The sequence below is a fragment of the Zootoca vivipara genome, chromosome 3 (assembly GCF_963506605.1).
Source record: "Zootoca vivipara chromosome 3, rZooViv1.1, whole genome shotgun sequence".
Lineage (NCBI taxonomy): Eukaryota > Metazoa > Chordata > Lepidosauria > Squamata > Lacertidae > Zootoca > Zootoca vivipara.
In genome coordinates this window covers 15,117,327-15,143,057 of record NC_083278.1, presented here as the reverse complement: position 1 = coordinate 15,143,057, position 25,731 = coordinate 15,117,327, and positions in this window count along the sequence as shown.

Below are 25,731 nucleotides of genomic sequence, written 5' to 3'. Positions count from 1 at the left end.
ACTCCTGTCTGTCCTCTGGCTATGGATAGTCACCTCAGTGTGGATGTGTAACTCAAAACTGAACCAGTTTCCCCTCAGTGTGGATGTTTAACCCAAGTCAGAACCAGCTCTCTCTCCATGTGGATGTTTAACTCAAAACCGAACCTGTTCTCCCTCAGTCAAATCCTGTCCTCCCTATCTCACCCCCTAACTCCCATCTCAAATCAAACCCTATCTCTTGACTTTAGCCCTATCTAACTCTCTCCCTCAGAAATGGCTTCTTTTATTCTCCCTCCCAAAGTGCTACTTCTCCCCCCGCCCCTCTTCTGTGGCTAGCTGGGAAATTAACGAATAATATTAAAATAATACTATTAAATTATATTATTTAATAATATTAAAAAGGACAACTGAATTGCAGTGGATTCTCTCAAAACCAGAAATCATGTATTGATTATTGGCAAAGAAAGAAATAGAAAGAATCAGGCAATAGAACTTGATTATTTAATGTGTGGTAAACCTGAAACTATCTGTTAACTGGATTTTGACAAGATGAAATGGCTTTTAATTTGATGCTCAATGGGAAACAAAACGCAAATGAAAGAAAAATGGAAACCGTGGGAAATCCAATCACAGACCTCCTGTGCTAAAAAGAATGCGTAGCCTGGCTTTGTGCCAGCTGTAAACAATGTGAATAAGATGATTAACTATAAATAAGATGAGTATGACTGTATTGCTATAGCCCCTGGGAGTTAGATGTCCCTTGGCCCATAGGATATATCGGCTCTCCCTCAGCATTGAAGACAGAGATCCAACGTTTGAGAAGGTCAATATTAGATCCTCCCCGCAGAAACCTCCATTGAAAGTCCACCAGTAAAGCCAAAAAGGAGAGGTGTCTTATGGGGAGGGTGCCGGGGAGGGTGCAGGATGCAAAGGGTCCAAAGCTGACCCAGTCTCCTACTTTGTCCCCAAACTAGAGATTTAGACCAGATCCTGAACTGATGTGCTAAATTTATTTCTTCTTTCCTCCCTCCCCTTGTTTCAAATGTGTGTGGGAGGGGCTGATTTTCTTTCTTTCTTTTCTTTTCTTTGTTAAAAAAAAAGCCAACCTTGCAAAATGGAGGAAGGGGTGTAAAAGCACTTCTCTAAGGTTGTGAGGTTAAACCAGGCATCCCCAAACTTCGGCCCTCCAGATGTTTCGGACTACAATTCCCATCATCCCTGACCACTGGTCCTGTTAGCTAGGGATCATGGGAGTTGTAGGCCAAAACATCTGGAGGGCCGCAGTTTGGGGATGCCTGGGTTAAAACACTTCCAGGTTACATTTGTACGCACCCCAGCCTTGGGACTGCTGCATAAGTAAAGTGTTGCGCGACCTTTGAAAATAATGGAAGTGGTGTTTACGCCACAGTTAGGGGGTAGATGTGCGGGTGGTACCCATTTGTGATGAAGATGAAAGGAGCTCCACCCAGGCAATTTGTGCCCCTACATTTATAAGAGGAAACGGAACAGTTCGTAGTAACAATGGCACTACTGTTCTGCCGTTGATTCTCATGCATCCTAATGAAGATGAACGGGCTCACTGTGTGTGTCCATTTGGGTGTAACAAATTAACCATGTTGCCAAAAGGGTGCTGATGAACAGAGTATTTGTCCTCATCACATTCATTAGGGTGGATAAAGCTAACCATCTCTTTTCCACTGCATTTCTTATTAGTATGATCCTCATTGCCTAGGGATAGCCTCACAGTTGAAATGTCATTTTCATGTATTACACTCTAATTAGAGCCTGCTTGTGTGTGTGTGTGTGTGTGTGTGTGTGTGTGTGTGTATCTAGGCTATTCATAGGCTGCTTTCTGAGCAGCTTACCACACAACAATAAAATCACAATTTAACATGAGCACCCATAAATATTATCTACTGTCATCAATTCAAAAGGCAGCCATATATCATACAGGCTCTGCCTATTGTGGACTCTGAATCTTCCCAGGGAGGGAAGTGGAAGGGGTGAGAAAGAGATGCCCCCCACAGTGAAAAAAATGTGTGAACACACAAACTGGATCCCACCCTCATTGTCAAAAAGTACTGGGATCCCCCCCAAAAAAAACTTTTTGCACATATAGATGGTGTTTATGTAGAGACTCTTTTTATACCAGTCGAATGTGTGGATGGTGGGGGACATGGAGATGGGGGGAGGTTTTCTGCAGTAAGAAACCTATATTAAACGTGAACAAATTTCAGGCAGAGATTTCGATGGCATCATGCAGGCAGTATAAAACGCTTGCGTGCAGAAGCAGTATGAATTATACAATAGGCCTCCATCTGGGAGCACCCTAAAGGAAAACACTATTCATTGGGGAACATGTTACTAAAAATATAAAAATAGAACTTAGAACAGAGAACCTGCACAAACGACGCTGACACCGAACCCCTACACATATCAAGAGAAACATTGACAATCCTCCACACCCAACTCCCCATCCCACCCACCTCTTTCCCCCCTTCCTCATATTTTCTAGCCATATTTTACACCTTCAATATGAAATGGTGTGATCATTAAGTGATTTGCATTTCGAAGGCAAGGGGGGTGCGCGGAGAAGCGCATCTTCCTATCACAGAGTTCTATGCAATCCATCCAGTGCCACAAGGGTTAAATACCTGTATCAATATTTTAATTTAAGAGGCTGGGTTTAATTTAATAGCAGCCCCTTCCCTTACCCCCACAGGAAGAGAAACAGAGAGAGACAGAAATCACATACCCAGCAGTGGAGAAGATTTTGCCTGACTTTCTCCTCCTGTTCTTCCTCTCCTCTTTAAGTCTCCACCTACCAGCTCACTTTCCCTCGGAAGCAGGCTATGGAACAGGGGTCAAGTTAGGGCTATCAGGGACTGTTCTAATTTCACAGACTTCAAACTACTAAGTCATTTGTGACCCCTAAACGGAGCAAGAATGATTCTTTCTTACACACCTTCTAGGTGGTCCTAGATCCACATGTCCCCTGTTCTGCTGCAGGCAAGGAGAGACCGATATCACCCTCAAAGCGACTGAGTCATTTAGGTTGGCCATGTTAAGAAGGACTTAAGAGCCCTGATGGATCAGATCAAAGGCCCATCTAGTCCAACATCCTGTACTCCCTGTGGCCATCCACATGCCCATGGGAAGTCCACAAACTGAGTGTTGAGGACAGCGGCCCTTTCCCAATTTAGCAATACATTGGTTTCTGGTTATGTGGGAAGTACTGCTGTGGGTTAAACCACAGAGCCTAGGGCTTGTCAATCAGAAGATTGGCGGTTCAAATCCCCATGACGGGGTGAGCTCCCGTTGCTCTGTCCCAGCTCCTGCCAACCTAGCAGTTCGAAAGCACGTCAAAGTGCAAGTAGATAAATAGGTACCGCTACAGTGGGAAGGTAAACGGCGTTTCCGTGTGCCGTTCTGGTTTGCCAGAAACGGCTTAGTCATGCTGGCCACATGACCTGGAAGCTGTACACCGGCTCCCTCAGCCAATAATGCGAGATGAGCGCCGCAACCCCAGAGTCGGTCACAACTGGACCTAATGGTCAGGGGTCCCTTTAACTTTACCTTTACCTTGCCTAGAGCCATTGTACTTCCACATCACATGTGGAAATTGCAACAGAGCACACTACCCCTCGTGCTCCTTTGATTCAAAGGGTGCTTGAAACATTTTCTCCCTACACACACACACACACACACACACACACACACACACACACACCCTTTTATAAACCACCTGCCCTGCTGAGACTAAAGACACACTTCGAATCTGGGAAGATAAGGAGAGAAGGATTAATGACTGGAGGCACGCAGCAACAGAACTTCTGCTATGCGCCTCACTCAACTGCACATCTTACAGTGCATCTCTGTTGTCACGGGTATAATGGGGAAATTGTCTCACATAGAATTCATTCTCCTCTGCTCTCCTCACCTGAAGTGTTGTATCTTGCAGCTTCCCCTTCCTTTCTTTACCAATGGAAAAGATTATAAGGGTTCGTGGCAGGGGGAGTGGGAGGTCCCACTGCATGAGCAACAATCTGTTCCGCTCATGCCATGGGAGCGCGGCATGCAATTCTCTGCTGTGTCATTCACCAGCTTCCACATCCATCTCGAAGGCCTCATGATTCAGGTCAGTATTTGTGAGTAGCCTACAGAGCTGCTGATTACAGCTATAAAAGCGGGACTGCCTTGTTTAGTTCTGCAAAATAGGAAGTCTTCCCCTGCAGAACAACAGCTGTTTAAACAATCACAACTGTAAATGCAAAGTATTATTATTTTTCAATCAAAACACATCAATAGCTCATAAAAAAGGAGCAGGCACACACCAGAAAAGGCCAAAAAGTTATGCTGCTAATTGGATCTGTGGCTGCTTCGAGGAAAGGACTTAACATTCGGAATCAATTACTGAAGGAACTCCGTCCTCCGTTTTAAAAGGCTGTCTTTGAAAGTGGAAAAAGAAGAAGAAGAATAGAAGATAGTGATTATTTTTGATGTATTTGCTATAATGATTTCCTACCAGCCACAGGTCCATAAGAATGAGGGGGGGGGGCCTTTTTGTGTGTCTGCTTTGCTGTTTGTCAGACTTGTCTTTTAAATGACAAAATACTTATTTTCCTACTGTCTCATTTCTAGTAAAAAGCTGCCTTCGGCAGGAATTTCCTCATTAACCTCGTAGTAAAGTCGGAGCTTTTAAAAATGTCCCTCCAGGTTCTGAGAGGCGTCTTATTAATCTATGGGTCACAACAGGCCAGAAGAGAGTTTGGGTGTGTGTGTGTGTGCCCAATGAAACCCTGGCAGAACAGAGGAAGGATAGGAACTTTTATGCCTTCTGGGGTTAATCATGCTGCACATCAATTTGAGCGATAACATGGGCTTCCTCACTTTGTAAGTAACATTTCTGAAAATGTACTGGGAAAGACAATGCACTCGTAAGGTGTGCATGCTCTGTTGCTCTTTGATTTGCTTAAGCATTTTTGACTTTTTGATCTACGGTATACTAGATGTACCCAAACAGACTCTCTCTTAGAAACACACCAAACAAAAAACATTGATTGGCACAGCCCTCTCTAAAATCTCAGGTGCTGGGGGGAGGCAGCTATTACTACCCTCTCTGGTGTGACACTTTTTTTTTTTTAAGCCCGTCTTTCATAATCTCATTTATTATCTGAAATTACATTGCCCTGAAACATTAGACGATCCACCATCCACTGAGATGGGCTAATTTTAATGATTAACTGAGGAACTGTTAAATGTTACTTCACTGTTCCACTGTCATTATGGAATTAGTATTTGCAGCCATGTGCTGTAAGAATCCTAATGAGGACGACTGTGATGGACAGCTCAAAGGAGTAGTAGATCTACAAAATATAAAACCAGGATTAAGCCTCCATCATTGGGAGGAGGAGATGGGGGGGCAGCCATTAGAGTCCTGCCATTTGATGCCCTGATGATTTTAATTCTGTTAAAGAATCATCACTCTCCCCTCACATCACAAGTGGCTTTTAATTGAACTTGGATGGAATTAGCAAGCAGAAAATCAACACTTGTAAAGGGAGATTCTCATTACAAAATTAGAGTGAGCTATGTCTCGGGGAGGGGAATCTGGTAGGGTTTTTTATTTTATGTATGTCATCTATAAAACCTTTAATTACTGCTGGCAGATCTCCTTTCAAAGACAAATGCAAAGAGAGGACCCACAGAAACACTGAATCCTCTTTTTGATGTGGTCCCCTACACACACACACACACACACACACACACACACACACACACACACACACACACAATATACACACACAACTGAAGGCATTTTTAAAAAGTAGTAATAAAGGTTTGTTCCTATATTCTACAATTTGCTACCATTTGTTCTTCGTTTATTATATCCCTGGTGGCTTTTCTTTTTGCCTTTCTGTAAAACTTCGACAGCTTCAGAGAAATTCCTGATGTTCTCCTCTGATCTGAATTCCATCCCAGATGACCCATCTCCATCACTTGTTATGACAAGTGAAGGTTCACCCGCAAATGCTTCCTCTTCTCTGACAGCTATTTATGCTTCATTGTCTCCTAGACAGTTTTCATTTTTCACTCTGCCTTCTCCACTCAGTCCACATGATCATGCTGAAACATTTGTTTTCCAAGTTGTTGGAATGTCTTGCCTCTTTGTTTACTTGTGTGCTGCAACTCCCAGCTGCATCCTTCAAAGAATATTGACATAGGCTCAGAACTTAAGATGGCTGAGACTAATTGCTACACCACATTTGGTCTAAAAACTGGTCTGATGACTAACAGGGAAAGGCTGTAATTCATGATCAAGCACATGTGTTGGGTGCAGAAGACCCCAGTCTTTGGCATCTCCAACTGAAAGAACATAAAGGGGCTGTTTTGTGCTTGTTGGTGCAGCACTTTGGTTTTTTGGATGTTGAGCGATAGGCCAAGCTTTTTGTAAGGTTCTGCGAAGGTTTTTAGGATGGTTTGGAGGTCATTCTCTGAGTGTGCACACACTATGTTGTGCATCAGCATACTCAAATAGCTCAGTGGGAGACCACATCCTGTGCATTTATACAGTCCCACTTCTAGATAAAAAAATATATATGGGGAGAGATTGGGAGAGAATTTGCTGCCTATAGAGCTGCAACCATTCAGAAAATACTGCACCAAGCTGGATGGACCAATAAGGTGACAGCTCCTTATATTTCCATGCTAATTCAGAGAAGAAGGAATTCAGTGGGTGGTTTCAATGTCTATTATCAGCTTTCTTTGACAAAACGAAAACCCAAGGAGGATTTTTTTTTTTTGTTATCTCCGTTTGCCAGATGAGAGTTTCAAAGCAAAGTAATTGGGCAATCTACTGGCTGTTTCACATCACCTCCACTTTCCTGCATTTCTGAATCTTTTACAGAATTGTTTCGGGAGAAGAATGAAGATGAATACAGATTGTTCAGTGATGTACAATGGTACGTGCTCAAGCTTGCAACATTGATTGATGAATGCTGCATCTGATGAAGTGGGATTTGGTCCATGAAGGCTGCTGCCATAATAAATTTGTTAGCTTTTAAGGTGCTGCAAGACTCTCTGTTGTTTTCTCTGCAACAGACTAACATGGCTTTGCTTGTAGAAAGCATTATTTATCATTTAACACACTGAAGCCACAAGTTTGCTCTCAGAGTTGTTAAAGAGTAGGAAAGTTTGTCTCGTATTTGTGGATGTTTCAGGGATGGAATGGCAACTCTAAATATTTGTACTTAGGTTATGGAGAAGAGAACAAACTTTATTGTGGTGTAAGTGACACAGTTATCCAAAGTTAACGTCAAATTTCTAATCCATAAGATTTTTTTCCATTAATTTATCTACAGTGGCTCAATGAAGAGAGGGAAGAAGTAAAAAATCATTCCTGATTTCAACAGGCGACTGTTGAGACACCTTATTCTAAATACTCGTGCAGTACCGGTAAGGTGTGACCTATGGAAGAGAGGGTGTGACCTATGGAAAACCTCAAGGGCCAACTAAGGCGGATGGGGGTGCATTTGCCCCCCCCCCTGGACTGAAGTTCGTAGGTCCCATCACGTCTCCTCCAGAGGGCCTTCTCCGTAGTGGCGCCCGCCCTGTGGAACACCCTTCCATCAGATGTCAAGGAAACAAACAACTATCTGACTTTTAGAAAACATCTGAAAACAACCCTATATTGGGAAATTTTGAATATCTAATGTTTTACCATTTTTATGTGCTGTAAGCCGCCCAGAGTAGCTGGGGAAACCCAGCCAGATGGGCGAGCAATAAATTGTTGTTGTTGTTTACATAGAGAACTGGTATCAGAAAGGTCTTTCAGTAGAACAGATCTTAACCCAGCCATTTCCTGGTGGACGGTCATGGATAATGTTGGTGCCATGATTTTTTAAAAAAATAAGTATTACAACACACACACACACACACACACACACACACACCACAGAGCGAAGCATGCTTGTTTGTTTTCTTTTCTCTCCAAAAAAGCATAAGTAGCAGCAATAGTAAGTAAATTGTAAGGGGCAAAGCAAAAGAGAAGCAATGTTATGATTCTGGAAGACACCAGCTTGAGGGCCTCAAGTGTACTATATACAGCAGCACTTGCTATAAACAAGGAGTACCTTTTAGATCTCGTGACGGTGATAAAAAACAATGGAGACAGTGAAGTTCATCATAGCAGCCTAGAAGGATGTTCAGGATAAGTCAAGTAGAAATGTTCTCTCTCATTTCCTCCTCCTTATTTTGAACTGGAAATTTTTCTCACCCAGTTTGAACAATTAAATACTGGATGGGGAGCATTATGAGATGCACTAGGAAGGGATATTAAGGTTATATCTCCTATGGTGAGTCAAAGAAGTATGGTCTGTTGCCAGAAGAGGTGAATAATTTACTGTTCCATCTGCTACAGCAAACACTGCATTCAAAAATTATTTACTACTTTAGCATGTTGGTATTATGGCTCGGGGGCATTATATATACATGGATAGTTGTTTTCTGCTCAAAACAAAAGGGAGAAAAAAGGAAGAGAATGGGAAATGTAGCTGCTGATTAATTGAAGATATGCCTGAACTGGCTTGTAAGTGAAACTCATAAAAGAAGCCGGAAGCTAGAGGCACAGTGAGATGTAATAGGCAGTGTGTTGACATTGGCAACTTTTGTGCCTGTGCAGGCCTCAGATGAACTTTGTATGACTTGGTGTTAGTCTCTTAAGCAGCCAGAGATGCAGTCCCAACTCAAGACACATTGAAATATACATCCTATGGTGCCATGTACAGCAAGAGATATGGCATGGCTACCTTACTGAGCAAACAGAGCCTCTAGTTGACTTTCTCCCATGGTCACTCAAACCAACAACCTGCTGGGCTTCTCTTTCAAAGGGAAATTTCATTAAAGATTCGGAAATGCTGCTCCACCCCCTGTTGAGCTGTGAAAAGTTCAGCACGATACCTGAACTGCTATGTGATTTTGCTATCTACTTGCTATCTACTTTTTTTTCTTCATTTCCTGGCATGTCTGGTATGGGGGAATGTTCAGTCACTGGCTTCCATGGAAATTTCCACGGGGGGAATACCTGACTGAAAGGCAGGAAGTCCAAAGAATCCTCATAGGAAACATTCCTTGATTCTAGAACCATTGAGAGGAACGGCCCTTGAACCATCCTGCAAGTTAGCATGCTCTAGAAAGCTCCAGAGCTTTCACATATAAGATGTCAGCTCTGCTCTAGTTAGAGTCAGAGGTATGTTGTTTGACACCATCTAAACCAGGAATGAGGAACATGTGGCTTTCCATTAGTCCCAGCCAACATAGCCAATGGCCAAGGAGGATGGGAGCTGGAATCCAACAATGTCTGGAGAGCAAAATGTTAGCTTTTCCTAATCTGGACTAAATTCCATTGGCCTTTTGCTCAATAGGGCTGGAGGATCTACTCTTTTTGCTTTTCAGATTCCTAATGGGTAGAACAGCCAGCTATGAAAACAAATATGTGGTGGTTTTGAAGCAGGACATCATACATTTTTAAAGGTACCGGTTACTAGCCCTGCTGTGCAAACTCCTTGAGCATGTTTGTCTGGCCTGAACATGCCCTTGAAATGCTTCTTCTTTGTCTAGGTGGAGTGGTAGAGAATCCTCTGATTTTGGCATGGGCTGGTGTCATGGACTAGTTGGACACAGAGCAATGGTGAGAGGAAGAGGAACCAGCTGGGGAACTCCCAAGCGAAGAAGGCTCAGAGCCAGGGGACAACAATGGGTGGTCATAGGGAGAAGACTGAGGAGGAGATGTCAGAGGCTGAAGGGGTAACAAGGCTTAGTGAGTGGGGAGAGTTGGTGGAAGAGCAAAGTCCACAATCAGAAGCAGAAGCAGAAGAAGAGAAAGGCCAAGAGGCAGAGATGGGTCAGGCTTGTGAAGAGGCACAGGTGTATTCCCCTCTTGCTGCAACACACTCCTCTCGCCCCTCATCTCCCAGCAGGGCCATCTTTAGCATATGCACTGCTGGGGCGCAAAGATCTGCCCAGGGCCCCCCTTTTAGTTTAGCCCCCAAATTAACTTTTATTATGCTTATGTCAGACCCCACGCTTACTCCTTATCTCTTGTTTACAATAGAAGAGAGGAAAAAGAAACAAACTTTTTAATTTGCTCCATTTATGCACTTAGTATTTGTTGTAAAAATGAAGAAAAATGCAGCTCGCAGAATTCATAGTGTGTGCTCTAGGCGGGTTTTTGCAGAAATGGAAAACTAAAATCGCGTGCTGAAATGCGTGTGTAGTAGAGCCCCAAGTACTAAGTAGTCAAAGAAAATGCTGACAATTAGCGAAAATAAACATGATTACTTTTTACGATTTCTCTAAACGAATTTGAACTGTAAGTGATGAAATTAAAACACAATTTGCAATGTTTCACTTGCGGCACCTTTGACACGATTAATCTCACACCGCCTGCCTGCCGCTGGCGTGAGATCAGTTGTGTCAAAGGTGCCACCGACCCCGCTTCCGCATAGCAGCTCAATACAATATGTAACATAATTATAGGCGGCTTCAGCGGTGGGCGCCTGGTGCCCCGCACCCCTTGCACCCCCAGGTAAAGACAGCCCTGTCTCCCAGAATCAGGGGAGACATGAAGTGGAAGGAGCAAAGGCACAGTCTCTGATTGCTTGGGAAAAACCCCAGAGAGGAGGAGACATAGATGACTTGGGGGAGGCAGGGACCATTAGTCTCAGCAACTGCTTCATGGGGGCAAGATCTGATGGAGATGAGTTGCTGTGTCTATGATGGAGGGGTTCACAGTATTAACAACCTGATAGGATATAGCTTCTCCCATAGCTACAGCCTTGGGTTCCAACATAAATCAAGCATGACTATATCTCTCAGCTACCCAGCCTGCTTCCAGCATCTAGCTTCTAGCTCACACACCTCAGCTCCAGCCATTTGTCTTTGTAACTTAACTACCAGACAGTTGAGGGGTGGGGCATCCATTTGTCTTCTGGCACTGAACCAACTCCTTTGTTACCTTAATAGCCCATACTTAATCAACTATCTTACCAGGAAGCTAGCCTGGCAATTCCTGGAATTGGATCCAGGAATTAGAAAGATGCAGTGCTCTTTTTTCTAGAAAAAGAGGTGCCAGAACTCATGAACCCTTGTTCTCTTATAATGGCAATGAGACAGGAAATGAGTTCTGGCTGGAAAAAAAAGTCCTGCTTAGGCATATAGCCTCCTCCCCCCCCCCCCGGCAAAAAAAGAACAAAAGAAACTCTCACAAAAATACAAAACATCATAAAAGAAGCAGTTGTGATTAATTGGACTGCCACTACAACGTATAAATATTTAACAAAGATTACTGACGCTGGAGATGTAGCACAGATAGTGAAATAAATAAAAAAGATCTGAGGCTCTTTAAAGCATATTAGGAACAAAACAAAACAAAACAAGTCAGGGTTTGGAGCTATTGTAGAATAAGAAAAGGAAGTTGGTAATAATGATGAGTGAAGAGACTGAATTAACTGGAGTTAATATTCTCTGTTTCTCATCAGAGTTCAAAGGAGGACAATCCCTTCACATAATGCAGGTATGGAAAGGAAATCAGAGAACGGAAACTGCCTTATATTGAGTCAGATCACTACTTCATCAACTCATCTAGAGTTGATGAGAGGCCTTTATTCCCATTCCCCTCATAGAACTACAATTCCCAGAGTTCCCTGGGCAGAGGGATTGATTATTAAACCACTCTGCGTGGGGACTGGAGCTCTCCTAACAACACCCAGCGCCCTTAACAAACTGCAGCTCCCATAATTCTTTGGGGGAACCCATGACTGTTTAAAGTAGTATCATACGGTAGTACTTTAAAGTGGTACCTCAGGTTACAAACATTTTGGGTTACAGACCCTGCTAACCCAGAAGAAGTACCTCGGGTTAATATCTTTACCTCAGGATGAAAACAGAAATTGCGCGATGGCGGTGCGGCAGCAGCAGCAGGAGGCCCCATTAGCTAAAGTGGTACCTCAGGTTAAAAACGGACCTCTGGAATGAATTAAGTTCGTAACCAGAGGTACCACTGTGTATGTATGTTATGAATGTGGCCTCAGTGGGACTCAAAATGGGACTCTGAGTCAGCATTTTTTTCAGTAGAGATGTTCACCAAATGTGTGAAAGGAAGCAGGATCCTGCCTGATAATAATTATTATTTAGTTAGGAGATTTATATGTCCCATTTCCATCAAATTAGCCTCCTGTTTCCTGCATGTCAAAGAGCATGGCAGTGGCGTATATATGGCGTCGGTGTGAAAGGCCCTTAAAGGCGTACAGATGCACGTGAAAATGGGCCCTTCCAGGAGATGTGAGCAGGAAGAGCCCTGGTCAGACAGGATTTCTATTTGGGTGGAGGACCCTAAAATACATGCATCTGTATGTGCATATGACCCCCTTCACACCAAGAATGAATGTGCATGTGCCACAGGCATGCCTCTGTGTCAGGGCACAGCTCCACTGCCATCTCCACACGGCAGGGCAACATGTGGAGAGGTAGGCTTACCATACGTCAGGAAAATTCTTGTCGTGTCCTGGTTTCTGGGTGTAAAAATGGCAACGGGGGAATTTTGCTGAGTTGGCAAAATGTCAGAGAAAACCTGGGTGTATGGCAAGAAAACAGCTCCCAAAAGCTTAAAATCACATTATTTTTGGGGGGGGGGCTTCCCCCCAAAAAGCTTTTTGGTGTATTTCTCAAAAAAAAGCTCAACAATTTTGGGGTCCTCATAAAAAAAGGCTTTGCAGGTGTCAGGAATTATACTTTTTGAAATATGGCAACCCTAGGAGAAGGCTTCTGTGAGCATTGCCCTACTGTGAAGTCAAGGGTACAATACCTGGATCACTCTTTTTATGGCTCTTCTAGAGAAGGATGGGAAACTTTTCTCAAGCTGTAGGCTTGAGAAAGCTCTTGGGGGCTGCCTTCCAGTAGCAGGTATGGGCACCGCCAAAGTGGGAGGAAGCATGTATAAACACAGGGACCCACACAGAGAATGTAGATCAGGAGGAGACAAACGCTGCCCCTTCAGATGCTGTTGGATTCATTAGCCAGTCCTAAGAGATGACAAGAGTTGTACTCTAAACAGCATCTGGAGGGCACTGTGTTGGCTCCCAGGGAAGTTATACCACCCATATTTTTCTGGCTCTATCAGTATAATGTCATTTTCAGCCAGGAAGAGGTCTTCCCCAACAGTGCTTCATCAGTATAATTTATCATGTAGATTTGGCTGCTTGCAGAGAGATCAGTTCTCCGACTGAACAAAACCTGGTGTCCTAGCAACCAGGCTGACATGAATGAAATGATGTCTTTTTGCCATGATCTTTGCGCAACTTCTTATTTGGCAGGAGGGAAGGCACTCGCTGGGCATCAATCCATTGCAGATTAATACCAAACAATAGTGGAAAACCATATCTAGGCAGGGCAGAGCACCCACAGCATAAATTAAAACTTATAAATGCAGGTGCTTGGTGTTTATATACAGCCCTAATGTAAGATTACCAGCTAGGAAGGATCTCCCCTCTCTTTTCTAATGTCCCAAAAGACAGGGATATTTCCTGTTACTACGTAATTATGTTCAGTTGTTTGCTGCACGAGATATATGGAACTGATTTTTGTCATTAGTGATCCCTATACCTGAAGGAGCGTCTCCACCCCCATCATTCAGCCTCGTCGCTGAGGTCCAGCTACAAGGGCCTTCTGGTGGTTCCCTCACTGAGAAGTGAGGTTACAGGGAACCAGGCAGAGGGCCTTCTCGGTAGTGGCGCCTGCCCTGTGGAACGCCCTTCCATCAGATGTCAAGGAAATAAACAACAACATGACTTTTAGAAAACATTTGAAGGCAGCAGCCCTGTTTAGGGAAGTTTTTAATGTTTGGTGTTTTATCGTGTTTTTAATATTCTGTTGGGAGCCACCCAGAGTGGCTGGGGAAACCCAGCCAGATGGGTAGGGTATAAATAAATGGTGGTTGTTGTTATTCAGAAAAGCCATAACGTAGGAAGTAATGAAACAATGCTTCTTTGCTTGTACATTGTGATCATAGTCTTGCCAGATGTTCGTAGTGTAACCGTAAAAGCAAGTCCCCTACATCTCAGTGAGCCATTTTGACACAAGCAGAAGCAATCCTATGGAAACACCTCTTTTCCCTCCTTGCCTCGGGAAAAGGCATCTTCCCACATTTTCAAAGGTTAGGCTGCACTTTCCGTTTCCCCTTTAAATGATCCTAAAATGAGCTGAAGTTTTCAAAGCTCTGTTCCATAAAATGAGTAAATGGGAATTGTTTGTTTTTTTGTGGGTTACTGATCAGGCCCCTTAAGCCTTTTAAAATAGCTTTGGTCCCCACATTTAAATGAATGGCAAGCTGAAGGATAATTTCAGTTCTGCTGGTTTATTAAAAAGTCCATTGCAACAAATGCCTCTGAGAGTCTTCCCTGGGCAGAGTAAGCCTGGGCATGTTTCCATTTTATTTCCTCCAGGACTAGTAATTCATGCCATTTAGATCCAGCACTCATTAAATTTTGAGAGCTGCTAGCCTCTCCCTCTCTTTTCTCCGCCCCTCCGCGTTGGGTCCCTCAAGATGCTCACTAATTCAAGCAGAAGGGTTCATTAAAGAGAGAGCTCTCTTTAGGGACATGCCATTTCACTATTTGTCCTTGTTCCTCCGTCACCAAGCCCATACATTAGCAACGGCACACAGTCCTGGCTTTAGGAGGGAGGGAGGGCAGAGAGAAACAACAACAAGCAAACTGTGGAAGCTTGGAAGTTAAAGAAAATTGAAAATGTGCCCATTCGGACTAGAGGGAGCATATGTAATTCGTTTTGTGGGGGGAAACAGCATCCAATCACCAGTACACATATGGCATAAGTGCTTGAAAAGTTCACAGCCTGGCAAACAAGGCCACTCTGCTCCCATCCAAGTTTGCAACAAACAGAATGGCCCATCTGTGTACTAGGTCCTGTGTACTTGGCTGGCTTTCATACTTTGTGCAATATATAAGTTACAGGAAGACAGTGTAGGCAGCTGGATCAGATTTATGGCACTGATACTATCTGCTTCTCATTAATATTGATCTTTGCATATTTCATCTCTAACTGCAGCTGGAGGGGCCAAAGCAATCCCTTTCCTTCCCGTTTCCTCATTTGCAAAAGAAAAAAGAAATTGTGTGTCTCTTCCTTGACTACACACACACACAGAGAGAGAGAGAGAGAGATATATATATAGAGAGAGAGAGAGTCGTACCTTGGAACAGTTTCCGAACTTGGAAGTCGAACGGAATCTGTTCCAGAAGTCTGTTCGACTTCCAAAACGTTCGGAAAGCAAAGCGCAGAAGCTGCGCAAGCCCTGTTGGATGTTCGGGTTCCAAAAATAGTTTGCGAACCGGAACAGTCACTTCCAGGTTTGCGGCGTTTGGGAGCCAAAACGTTCGAGAACTAAGCTGTTCGAACAACCAAGGTACCACTGTACACACACACACACACACAGCTCTTCGGCAAAGTTAATTATGGCTTGCTTATCACTATTTTTCCACTGGTGCCACTGAACAAATTGCCTGATGCTTGTCAGCAATTTTTATTATGAAGTAATAATAGTTCATCCCCATTATACATACTGAGTCAAGTGATTACAGATAAATGTTGCTGTGCTTCTGACCATGTGTAATTCTGGGGCACTTTATAAAGCCATGTTGTAGTTAATTGAAGCTGCTGATCCTTCAGAATTCATATACAGTACTTAGCAGCCACGAAAGCCGGTTATAGCACTATGCTGTGTTTTCACATTGGGAATGCATACTCTGCATATTACTCTGTGAAAGAGCTGGCCCAAGACATTTTGCCACCTGAGGCGAACCACAAAGTGGTGCACCCCCCCCACCAGGGAAGAAAGGGTTAGTGAAGACCTACTTCCGGAACAAGGGGTGGGGGGTGGGGAATAAAGTGGTAACAACAAGTTCATTGTAGCCACATCATGCAGCAAGGCCTTTTCTATATCCATTTGTTGTGGCCACCAAAACCATTCAGGTACCTCAGGTACCTCTTCCTAAATTTTGGCTCTCTTGTACACATGTGTGCGTCACTGCACACACACACAAATCTTGGCTGGCCTGCAGTTCTGGATAGATTTTGTGCTGTGGGAACACCCAGTACAGTGGTACCTCGGTTTATGAACACAGTTGGTTCCGGAAGTCTGTTCAAAAACTGAAGCGTTCATAAACTGAAGCGAACTTTCCCATTGAAAGTAATGGAAAGTGGATTAATCCGTTCCAGACGTGTCTGCGGAGTACTCAACCTGAAGTGTACTTAACCCGAAGCATGGGTGTACAGTAATTGGTTCCGGAAGTCGGTTCATAAACTGAAGCGTTCATAAACTGAAGCGAACTTTCCCATTGCATTGAAAGTAATGGAAAGTGAATTAATCTGTTCTAGATGGGTCTGCGGCGTTCGTAAACCAAAAATTCATAAACCGAGGTGTTCATGCTGAAAACATAATATGGATGCAAAGTATCATTGCATGCTTTGAGTGGCACAAAACTGCAGGGGTTCCAGTCAATTAGCCAGGGTTTATGTTTCCTTTTGGATTTGGAATGAGGCGAGACGAAGACTGTGTTGTCTTTATGGTATATGTTTTATTTACACATATACGCAACCTGAGCCTGCAATGGAGGTGTTCACAGCATTAACACCTCAAAAGGGTCTTCTTTCTCCCATAGCCGCAGCCTTGATCCAAGCAAAGATCTGGCATGGTTATCTCTACCCCCACCCTCACCCCCAACCCTGACTCTTTCTCCCATAGCCGCAGCCTTGATCCAAGCAAAGATCTGGCATGGTTATCTCTACCCCCACCCCCCCACCCCTGACTCTTTCTCCCATAGCCGCAGCCTTGATTCAAGCAGAGATCTGGCATGGTTATCTCTCCCCCCACCCCCACCCCCACCCCTGACTCTCTCTGTCTCTTCTTGCTGCTTTTTCTTCTAGGTCACATCACTGCTACCCTTTGGAGGAACTGTCATAATGGCTGGTGTGTGAAAGAGCCCCAGCGTGGACTCCTCCCATGCGACCTTGGGCTCCCAACCCAATTCAGTAGTGAGGTAACACAATACACCGCAACAGCTGCCATGTCACTAATGTCAACCTCAAAAGGAACCAAGCACATGCAACAATCATGTGGTGTGTCCAAAAACAATTCTGGCTGCAATCCCATGTGGAACGGTCCTTTGTTCAGTTTGCATTTCTTAGTGCAGAAAGTATTGATCTGATGTGTAGTGATCTTTCCTATTCTAATTAATACAAGAGGGTTTTGGAAGCTTCTGGAAGCTTCTCTGTGTGAAAGAAACAAGCAGAAGGTTCATGATTTGGGGGTTATTCCTTCAAAGAAGCTACATACAGCTGGTTTAGACTGGTTCTCTTATCTCTTTCTGTCAAGGTCATGCTGTCTATAATAATAAGGCCAGAAGGAGCCTGGGTTTCTCTTTCTCTTTCTATCACTTTTCCTTCTGGTGTGGGGTTCTGTACGTAGTATGGTATAATGTTAAGATTTAGACTTATTATAAGTTTAAGTTAAGTCTTCTGCAACTGGATTTCTTATGGACAGTGCCAATCCTGAATGTATTGGATTTGCGACCATTATGCTCATTTGCCTTCAGTCGCAGTAAAGCTCTGCTGGATGAAATACAATTGCCTCTGGCCTTTTTTGGGGGGGGGGGAATCCTGCAACTTGTTTAAGCTTTTACTCTGCTAACTATACATTGGAATCTACTCTGGATCAATATTGAGTAAATTCCATGTCAACTGCAGGATGACTATGTGGGGCACTGGGTGCCCAGGCACCCACAGATGTTAAATGAAGGAGCTGCCCTTCCCAGATTCCACTCGGTGGTGTGCACATGCCATGGGGGATGTGTGTGTGTCACATCGGCACACCCCTGCCACGTGCAGGAGTGACATCAGCACGCTGCGAGCATGACGTGACGTGCATACAGTAGGTGTGCCAATGTCATGTGCATGCACGTACGCACCAGGTACCCACTGTCATCAGGGGTGTAGGAAGAGGGGGCGATGGGAGCGCACCGCCCCTGGTAGGGTGCCATCGCGGTGCGCCATGGCCCCAGAATGCACGCCATGCCCATGCGGGCGGCATGCCACGTCCCCAGAACATGCACCACGCCCTGTGGACGGCGCGCTCCGCCCCGGTGACACTTGCCAGCCCCGCCCCCGCCTGCTCTCCGCCCCCGGTGCCGGAGCATGAAGCTCCGCCACTGACTGTCATGGGGGCAAAGCGGTGCACCTGTTCCTTTGCAAACAAGATAAGTTATGACGGCAGACTAAGAACCAGCTCTTCTGAGTGCCACCTGCATTGACTTCTGCTTACTGGTGCTGAGAATGGAGGCCATTGTGTGCATGAAGATGGAGAAGAGATCTCTGCATACATTGACTTTTAGGAGGAGGAGGAAGAGGAGGAGAATGATCCTGCTCAAAATGCTCTGCTAGGTAGAAGTAGTGGCAGCCATGCTAGGCACGCAGTCATGCAAATCAGATTTAAGCAGGATATGCCTAGACTGGAATTTATAAACTTACGTTTGCCTTTCTGCCTTAAAAGGATGGCAAAATGAATCAAATACGACCTGGATGAAAGCAAATATTGAAATATTTATTCCAGGGTGCAGATTTATTTGCTAGATATTTTTTTTAATGTATCTGATAACCAGGAGAACTCCAAGGCAACTCAAAGCTAGCTATTAGTAAAATCTGCTGAGAACATCCAGTGATTGAAGGCAAGAGTAGGGCTATCGACAGGCCTTCAAATACTGGATTACTTGCAAGATTCTTAGAAACATGTTGCAAGATTATCAATAGTTCTCATGAACCATTGGGTGCATTTATTGCTTCCGTAGCAGTCAAGAATTTAAATTGGCATGATGGATTGGGTGCGGGACAAGCTGCAATCAATATGGCATATTTGAATGAATATCATGGCTTTACAGTTCATTAAGGGTGACTTGGTTATTTAGCATTTCAAGGCTGTAAAATGGCTGAGATCAGCTGTGTAATTTGCTAACAATGGCTCTACTGCCTCATTTTGTAGCTTTGTTCGTTTCGTGCATATGCAATGCTGTTTTATGTTTTTATGATGAGCACCATTTCTACATTTTTGCATTTCAAACTAGGAAGGATATGTCCTTCAAGAAAAGTTCCAGAGAAAGACACTGGCATGCTAAACATTTTTGCTCTGTGTTGATTTGATTTTTTTTTTTTTATGAAGATTGCTTTAAAATACACATGATGACTCTAGGTATAAAATTAAGAGTACCATCCACTGGAATTCTCCTTTGCAAAACCCATTGAAATGAATGGAAATTGAGCAAGAGAACAAAGCAACAATGCCATTCATTTCATAGAATCATAGAGTTGGAAGAGACCACAAGGGACATCCAGTCCAAACCCCTGCCAAGCAGGAAACACCATCAAAGCATTCCTGACAGATGGCTGTCAAGCCTCTGCTTAAAGACCTCCAAAGAAGGAGACTCCACCACACTCCTTGGCAGAAAATTCCACTGTTGAACAGCTCTTACTGTCAGGAAGTTCTTCCTAATGTTTAGGTGGAATCTTCTTTCTTGTAGCTTGAATCCATTGCTCCGTGTCCGCTTCTATGGAGCAGCAGAAAACAATCTTTCTCCCTCCTCCATATGACATCCTTTTATATATTTGAACATGGCTATCATATCACCCCTTAATCATCTCTTCTTCAGGCTAAACATACCCAGTTCCCTTATGTTCCTCATAAGGCATTGTTTCCAGGCCTTTGACCATTTTGGTTGCCCTCCTCTGGACACGTTCCAGCTTGTCAGTATCCTTCTTGAAGTGTGGTGCCCAGAACTGGACACAGTACTCCAGGTGAGGTCTGACCAGAGCAGAATACAGTGGTACTATTACTTCCCTTGATCTAGATGCTATACTCCTATTGATGCAGCCCAGAATTGCATTGGCTTTTTTAGCTGCTGAATCACACTGTTGACTCATGTCAAATTTGTGGTCTACCAAGACTCCTAGATCCTTTTCACATGTACTGCTCTCAAGCCAGTTGTCACCCATCCTGTATTTGTGCCTTTCATTTTTTATTTTTTTATTTTGCCCAAGTGTAGTACTTTACATTTCTCCCTGTTAAATCCATCTTGTTTGCTTTGGCCCAGTCGTGTAATCTGTTAAGGTCATTTTGAAGTGTGATCCTGTCCTCTGGGGTATTAGCCACCCCTCCCAATTTGGTTTCATCTGCAAACTTGCTCAGGATACCCTCAAGCACATCATCCAAGTCATTGATAAAGATGTTGAATAAGACTGGGCCCAAGACAGAATCCTGTGGCACCCCACTAGTCACTTCTCTCCAGGTTGAAGAGGGGCCATTGATGAGCACCCTTTGGGTTCAGTCAGTCAGCCAGTTACAAATCCACTGAATGGTAGCATTGTCTAGCCCGCATTTTACCAGCTCATATGGGAATTACTGTATATTTGCAGGGCACCAGGAGTCTTAACCTCTTTGTTAGTTTGTCGAACTCTGACAGAGTTTAATTGTAAATTAGCTGTTAAAAAGCAAGCTCTCATTCTTACGGAGACAAAGTCCAACATGTGCTACAGGGGGGGAAACCATGTTATTCAGGATTGTGCAGAATACAATGGCAATTCCATTTTCTTGGCCTACCCAATAAGATCTATTGCCCTAATTAAAATTACCTGCTTCGATGTGCACGTCTATCATTTCCTGCTTTGTCAATGTAGGCCCTGGATCTTGTTGCATATGCTTTTTTAATTGGAATGTGTCAAGGGTTTTATAGTCCTTCCGCTACATTTGCAGGTGTTCTATTTTGCTGCAGGAATTCTTTACCCATAAAGCTCCATCAACTGTTACTCTCAAACACGTGCAATGAAAGGGGTTAAGTTATTGCAATAATAAATAATATATATATATATATATGACAAAAATATGCCTAACTATTCCTGCTGTAGCACTGAAAACACGCAAGCATCTTGTGAATAAATATGAACAGTATTTATTAAAAATAAGGCAATTTTTCAGTTATTCTGTCTGAATTTTTAAGAACAGCACCCCACTTTGTCAGACACGCGCAATTAGACCCAAGTTCAAATTATTCATGGATTTTGGCGATAGCCCTCCAGCTTGGGTGACAACATTTAACTGAGACTGAACAGATTAAAAAACGATCTCCTACAGTACCCAAAAATATTGGCCAAGGTATCACTGAATTTTAGAGGTTTTCTGTAGAATACTTGAATGGTGACATCAATTCTTAAGTAAAGCGTTTTACAAGAAACAAGTTAAAAAAATCAACAACTTGGATCTGCCACGACTATCTAAACTTCAGAATACACTACTGTCATGTATGGTCTAGTTGAGATTCTCGAACTGCAGGGGGTTGGGCTACAAGTCCCAACATTCCTGTCCATTTACCATGCTGTCTGAGGCTGATGGGAGCAGGAGTTGAGCACACTTTGAGTTCAGCCAGTCAAACCAGTTACAAATGCACATACCAGTAACATTGTCTTGTCTACCTTTCACCGTCTTCTCTGCAAAAATATCATGGGAGTGTGTGTCAAAAAGCTTGCTGAAATCAAGATTCTACAGTTCTACAATTCTGTGATTCTATTATTCTAGATATGCTATGTCCACAGCATTCCCCTGATCCACCAAGCCTGTAATGCTGTCAAGAAAGAAAGAAAGAAAGAAAGAAAGAAAGAAAGAAAGAAAGAAAGAAAGAAAGAAAGAAAGAAAGAAAGAAGATTTGTCTAGCATGACTTGTTTTTGAAGACTCTGGCTGGCTCTTAGCAATCTTCGATGTGCTCACAGACCAACTCTTTAATTATCTGTTCTAGGACCTTTCCTGGTATTGACATCAAGCTGCTTGATTGGTCATTCCATGGGTCCTCTCTCCCCCCCCCCTGTTGAAGAGGGAACATTCGCCTCCCTCCAGTCTGCAGGGACCTCACCTGTTCTCCAAGAATCTTCAAAGGTTATAGACAGAGGCTCTGAGATTACATGTGGAAGCACCTTTAGTACCCTTGGGTGCAACTCATCAGGCCCAGGAGATTTCAATTTGTTTAAAGTAGCTAGGTGTTCCCTTACCACTTCATTTCCTTTCTTGGGCTGCATCTCCCTCTTTGCATCATTTATTCCTTTATCACCAAATTGGACACTGTTTTCCTTCTGTGAGAAGATTGGTACGGAGCACTTCTGCCTTCTCTTTGTCACCCAGTAGCATTTCTCCGTCTCCTCCACACAGAAGACATAATACTTCCTTGTTTTTCCTCTTGCCCAGGCTGGCTGGGGCTGCTGTCTAAATCATCTGCCTCTGCAATAGCAGGTTTGCCTTGTGGAGAAACCGCCAGGAGTAAACAGACCCTTTCAATTGCAAACTTGATATTCCAACAGAAATCTATACATCTGCAACAAACAACCTTCCATATGTGCTTACTAGACATTGAGTCAAGCAAGGGACTGGGGATTGTGCTGCTTCAGCTATCAGGCCAATATTATCAGGATCAGTCAAGTTCAAAGTGCATTGGGAGGGACACCAGCTGCAATGCAGCAAATGATAAATGGACCCCTGACAGGCCATAAAGATAAATGAGTTCAATAAAGCATTGCTCTGTCCACCCCGTCTTGCCTTTAGCAAACACTTTAACCTGCATCAAGTACAATCTGTGCAAGGGCTTGGGAACATCACCTTCAGTAATAGGAGGCAGGAGGGGATGTGTATGCAGGATGCTGGCCTGAACTGCCCCATTTCAATTTTTCTGCTCTCATGAGGCTCTTTAGTGCTTCTAGCTTGTCAATTAGTTGTCAATCTGCCACCTGGAGAGCTGGTCCCCAGCTAGGGAATTTGATCATTGTCAGAGCGTTGGGAAGATTAAAAGAGAGAGGGAGAGAAGTATAAGATGAAGAAATGTGTCCTTCAGTACATGGATATGTAATAGCTTTTGAAATTGTTTCAAAACTGTTTCATTGTTGTGGCAAGCATACCGGTCCTTTCGGTAATTTGACACAGCTCATCAGCATTTGAAACCAAAAACTTCCCTCACATGTCGAATTCCGCGGGGGCGACGCGGACCCCCGTAGAACCCTGGGTTGAGCGTCCCGGGGGCAGAAAAACTCGGCAGAGCTCCAGGAGCGACTCCTCCGCTGCCCGGTAAGCTCGTAAGAGCCCCAAGAGCCAGCGGAGTTGCAGTCGCGGGAGCCATTTTGAGCAAAGCTCCAAGCCTACAGCCTGCAAGCGGCGAATTCTTTCCTTTAAAAAGAAGAGATTTGGATTAAGTAAATCATTTTATTCTGTTTCTGCTGATGGGGCTCATTAGGCGAAACACCCCAACAAATCCAAAGGAAGCAGCAGCAGGATCACACCCTGTATCTCAAAAAGCTTGGCTCCAGGCGGTTGTCAATTTTGAATTCATGTGGCTTCCAACATGTATCTAGACTCCGTATCAAGCAAATCTACTGTCATGTGTTCAATGGCAAGAAAAACTGATGAGTTATGCGGAGTTGGCAAAGATGACATATAAACTACGTGAGAAGGACAACCGTGACTTCAAAGAAGAATGGGAACTTTTTACAAACTATTTAAAAAGACAACAAAAGGATTTGGACTCCTTGGCAGGTTTTGAATAAATATCCATAATTTATTAGTAGAACATATGATAGATAAAATAATATGTACAATTTTATAACATGCAGAAAACAATATGTACAGACAAATCAGAGAGGGGAGCTGAGGGAAGTCCTTAGAGTAGGCACCCCCAAACTTCGGCCCTCCAGATGTTTTGGACTACAATTCCCATCTTCCCCGACTACTGGTCCTGTTAGCTAGGGATCATGGGAGTTGTAGGCCAAAACATCTGGAGGGCCGCAGTTTGGGGATGTCTGCCTTAGAGGGTAGGAGAGGGAGGGAGGGGAGGGGGAAAGGGGGAAAATTGTAATTGGCTATGTTATTGTTCATTTGTCTTGTTCAAAAATTCTTTTTCTTTGAATATATATATAGCCACTCTGGGCGGCTTCCAACAAACATTAAAATACATCAAATATCACAGATTAAAAAAGATGGTGATATATTTTAAGGCCTGTCGTAAACTGAATCCGTTCCAGCAAATTAATCGCAATCACTTCTTCTTCTTCTCCTCCTCCTTCTTCTTCTTGTTATATTGAAGAAGAAGAAGAAAAGGTCGTCTCTTTTTGAAAGCATCTTTCTGATGTGAAATTTGGTCCTGTGTGTTTTAGGATAGGGCCAATACTCCACAGAGCTGTATCCCAAACCGCTTTCTGAACTCAGGCCTTGGGCCATGAGAAATAATAATAAAGTAAACAGTGCCTCTGTATGTGCAGGCAATTTATACATCGCCAATCAGCCAGCTGCAACAAATTTGCCACTAGAGGTAAAAGGCAGAATTGATCTTGGCATTGTGACTGCCTCTTGTCATAGGTAAATTTCCATTGGAGGAAAATCGGCTCAAAATTATTGACTAGATGGCGTTTCAGGTATTGGAGAAGAAAGACAGTGACTTGAGAACTATTCAAGCAACCAATTACGGCAGAACATAGGCTGCAAATCACCTAAGTGATAGCTGTCTCTCATATTGGCATTTGTTTCCTGTAAGAATTAATTCATCCACATTTCAAAATAGTTTGATTTGTATCTCCGCTGATTAAATGAAAAGTCAGGGGGTTTAAATTGCAATGATTGATTGATACAAACGTTGGCTCCAATCAATATGGCACCTTGGAATGAATATAGCCTTTGTACACTTAATTAAAGGAAACTTGGCAAATTTCCCAAAGCACCGCGAGAAAGATAGCGGGTCAGATGCAAGTGCTTTCAGTTTTAAAGACAAACCTTGCCAGATTTTGACTGTAGCTTGAATTACAAACAAATGTTTCTCTCGTTATTTTTATAGGGAAAAGCCATGGTGGTGCTTTATGAGTTAAACAAAGCTTAAGAGCTACCTCTTTACCCCGCTTCAGCTGTCTTCATAGAACAGGAGTGGGGGACCTCATTGCCTCCTGGGCAGCAACCTGGGGGCAGCTTCCCGGTTGAGAAGGGGCAGGGGCAAAAGTGGATGAGGCAATAGATGTCACTATTAACTCTGTACAACAGTCTCTATTCGAGCATTTCTGAGGTTTCTGCGCACATACCTCTCCATCCAGGTAATCAAGAATCATCTTCATAGTTTAAGGACACATTCCAGTCAAGCTAAAGCACCCAATAAGAGGATGGAGTTGCGCTTGTGATGGGTGTGGCCTCATAAGAAGGGGCGTGGCCTAGGGAAGGGGCTTTCCCAGGGAAAAGCCCTAATGACTAGATCAGGCATAGGCAACCTTGGCTCTCCAGATGTTTTGGAACTACAACTCCCATGATCCCTAGCTAACAGGGGCAATGCTCAGGGATCATGGGAGTTGTAGTTCCAAAACATCTGGAGAGCCAAGGTTGCCTATGCCTGGACTAGATAGAGACTTAACTTTCCCCACCCCTGTCATAGTAAGATATGTCCTGGCAAACACACTTAAAAAAATTAAATGTTACCTGCCCCTAGACTGTACGAAAGCAAGGGGAAAACAGGGTAGCTGTGCAGAGAGAATGACAAAGCATACAGCACAATCCTACTCAGAATTCCATGGGGCTTACTACACTGAATTCCATGGGGCTTACTCTCAAGTAAGTGTGCATAACATTGTAG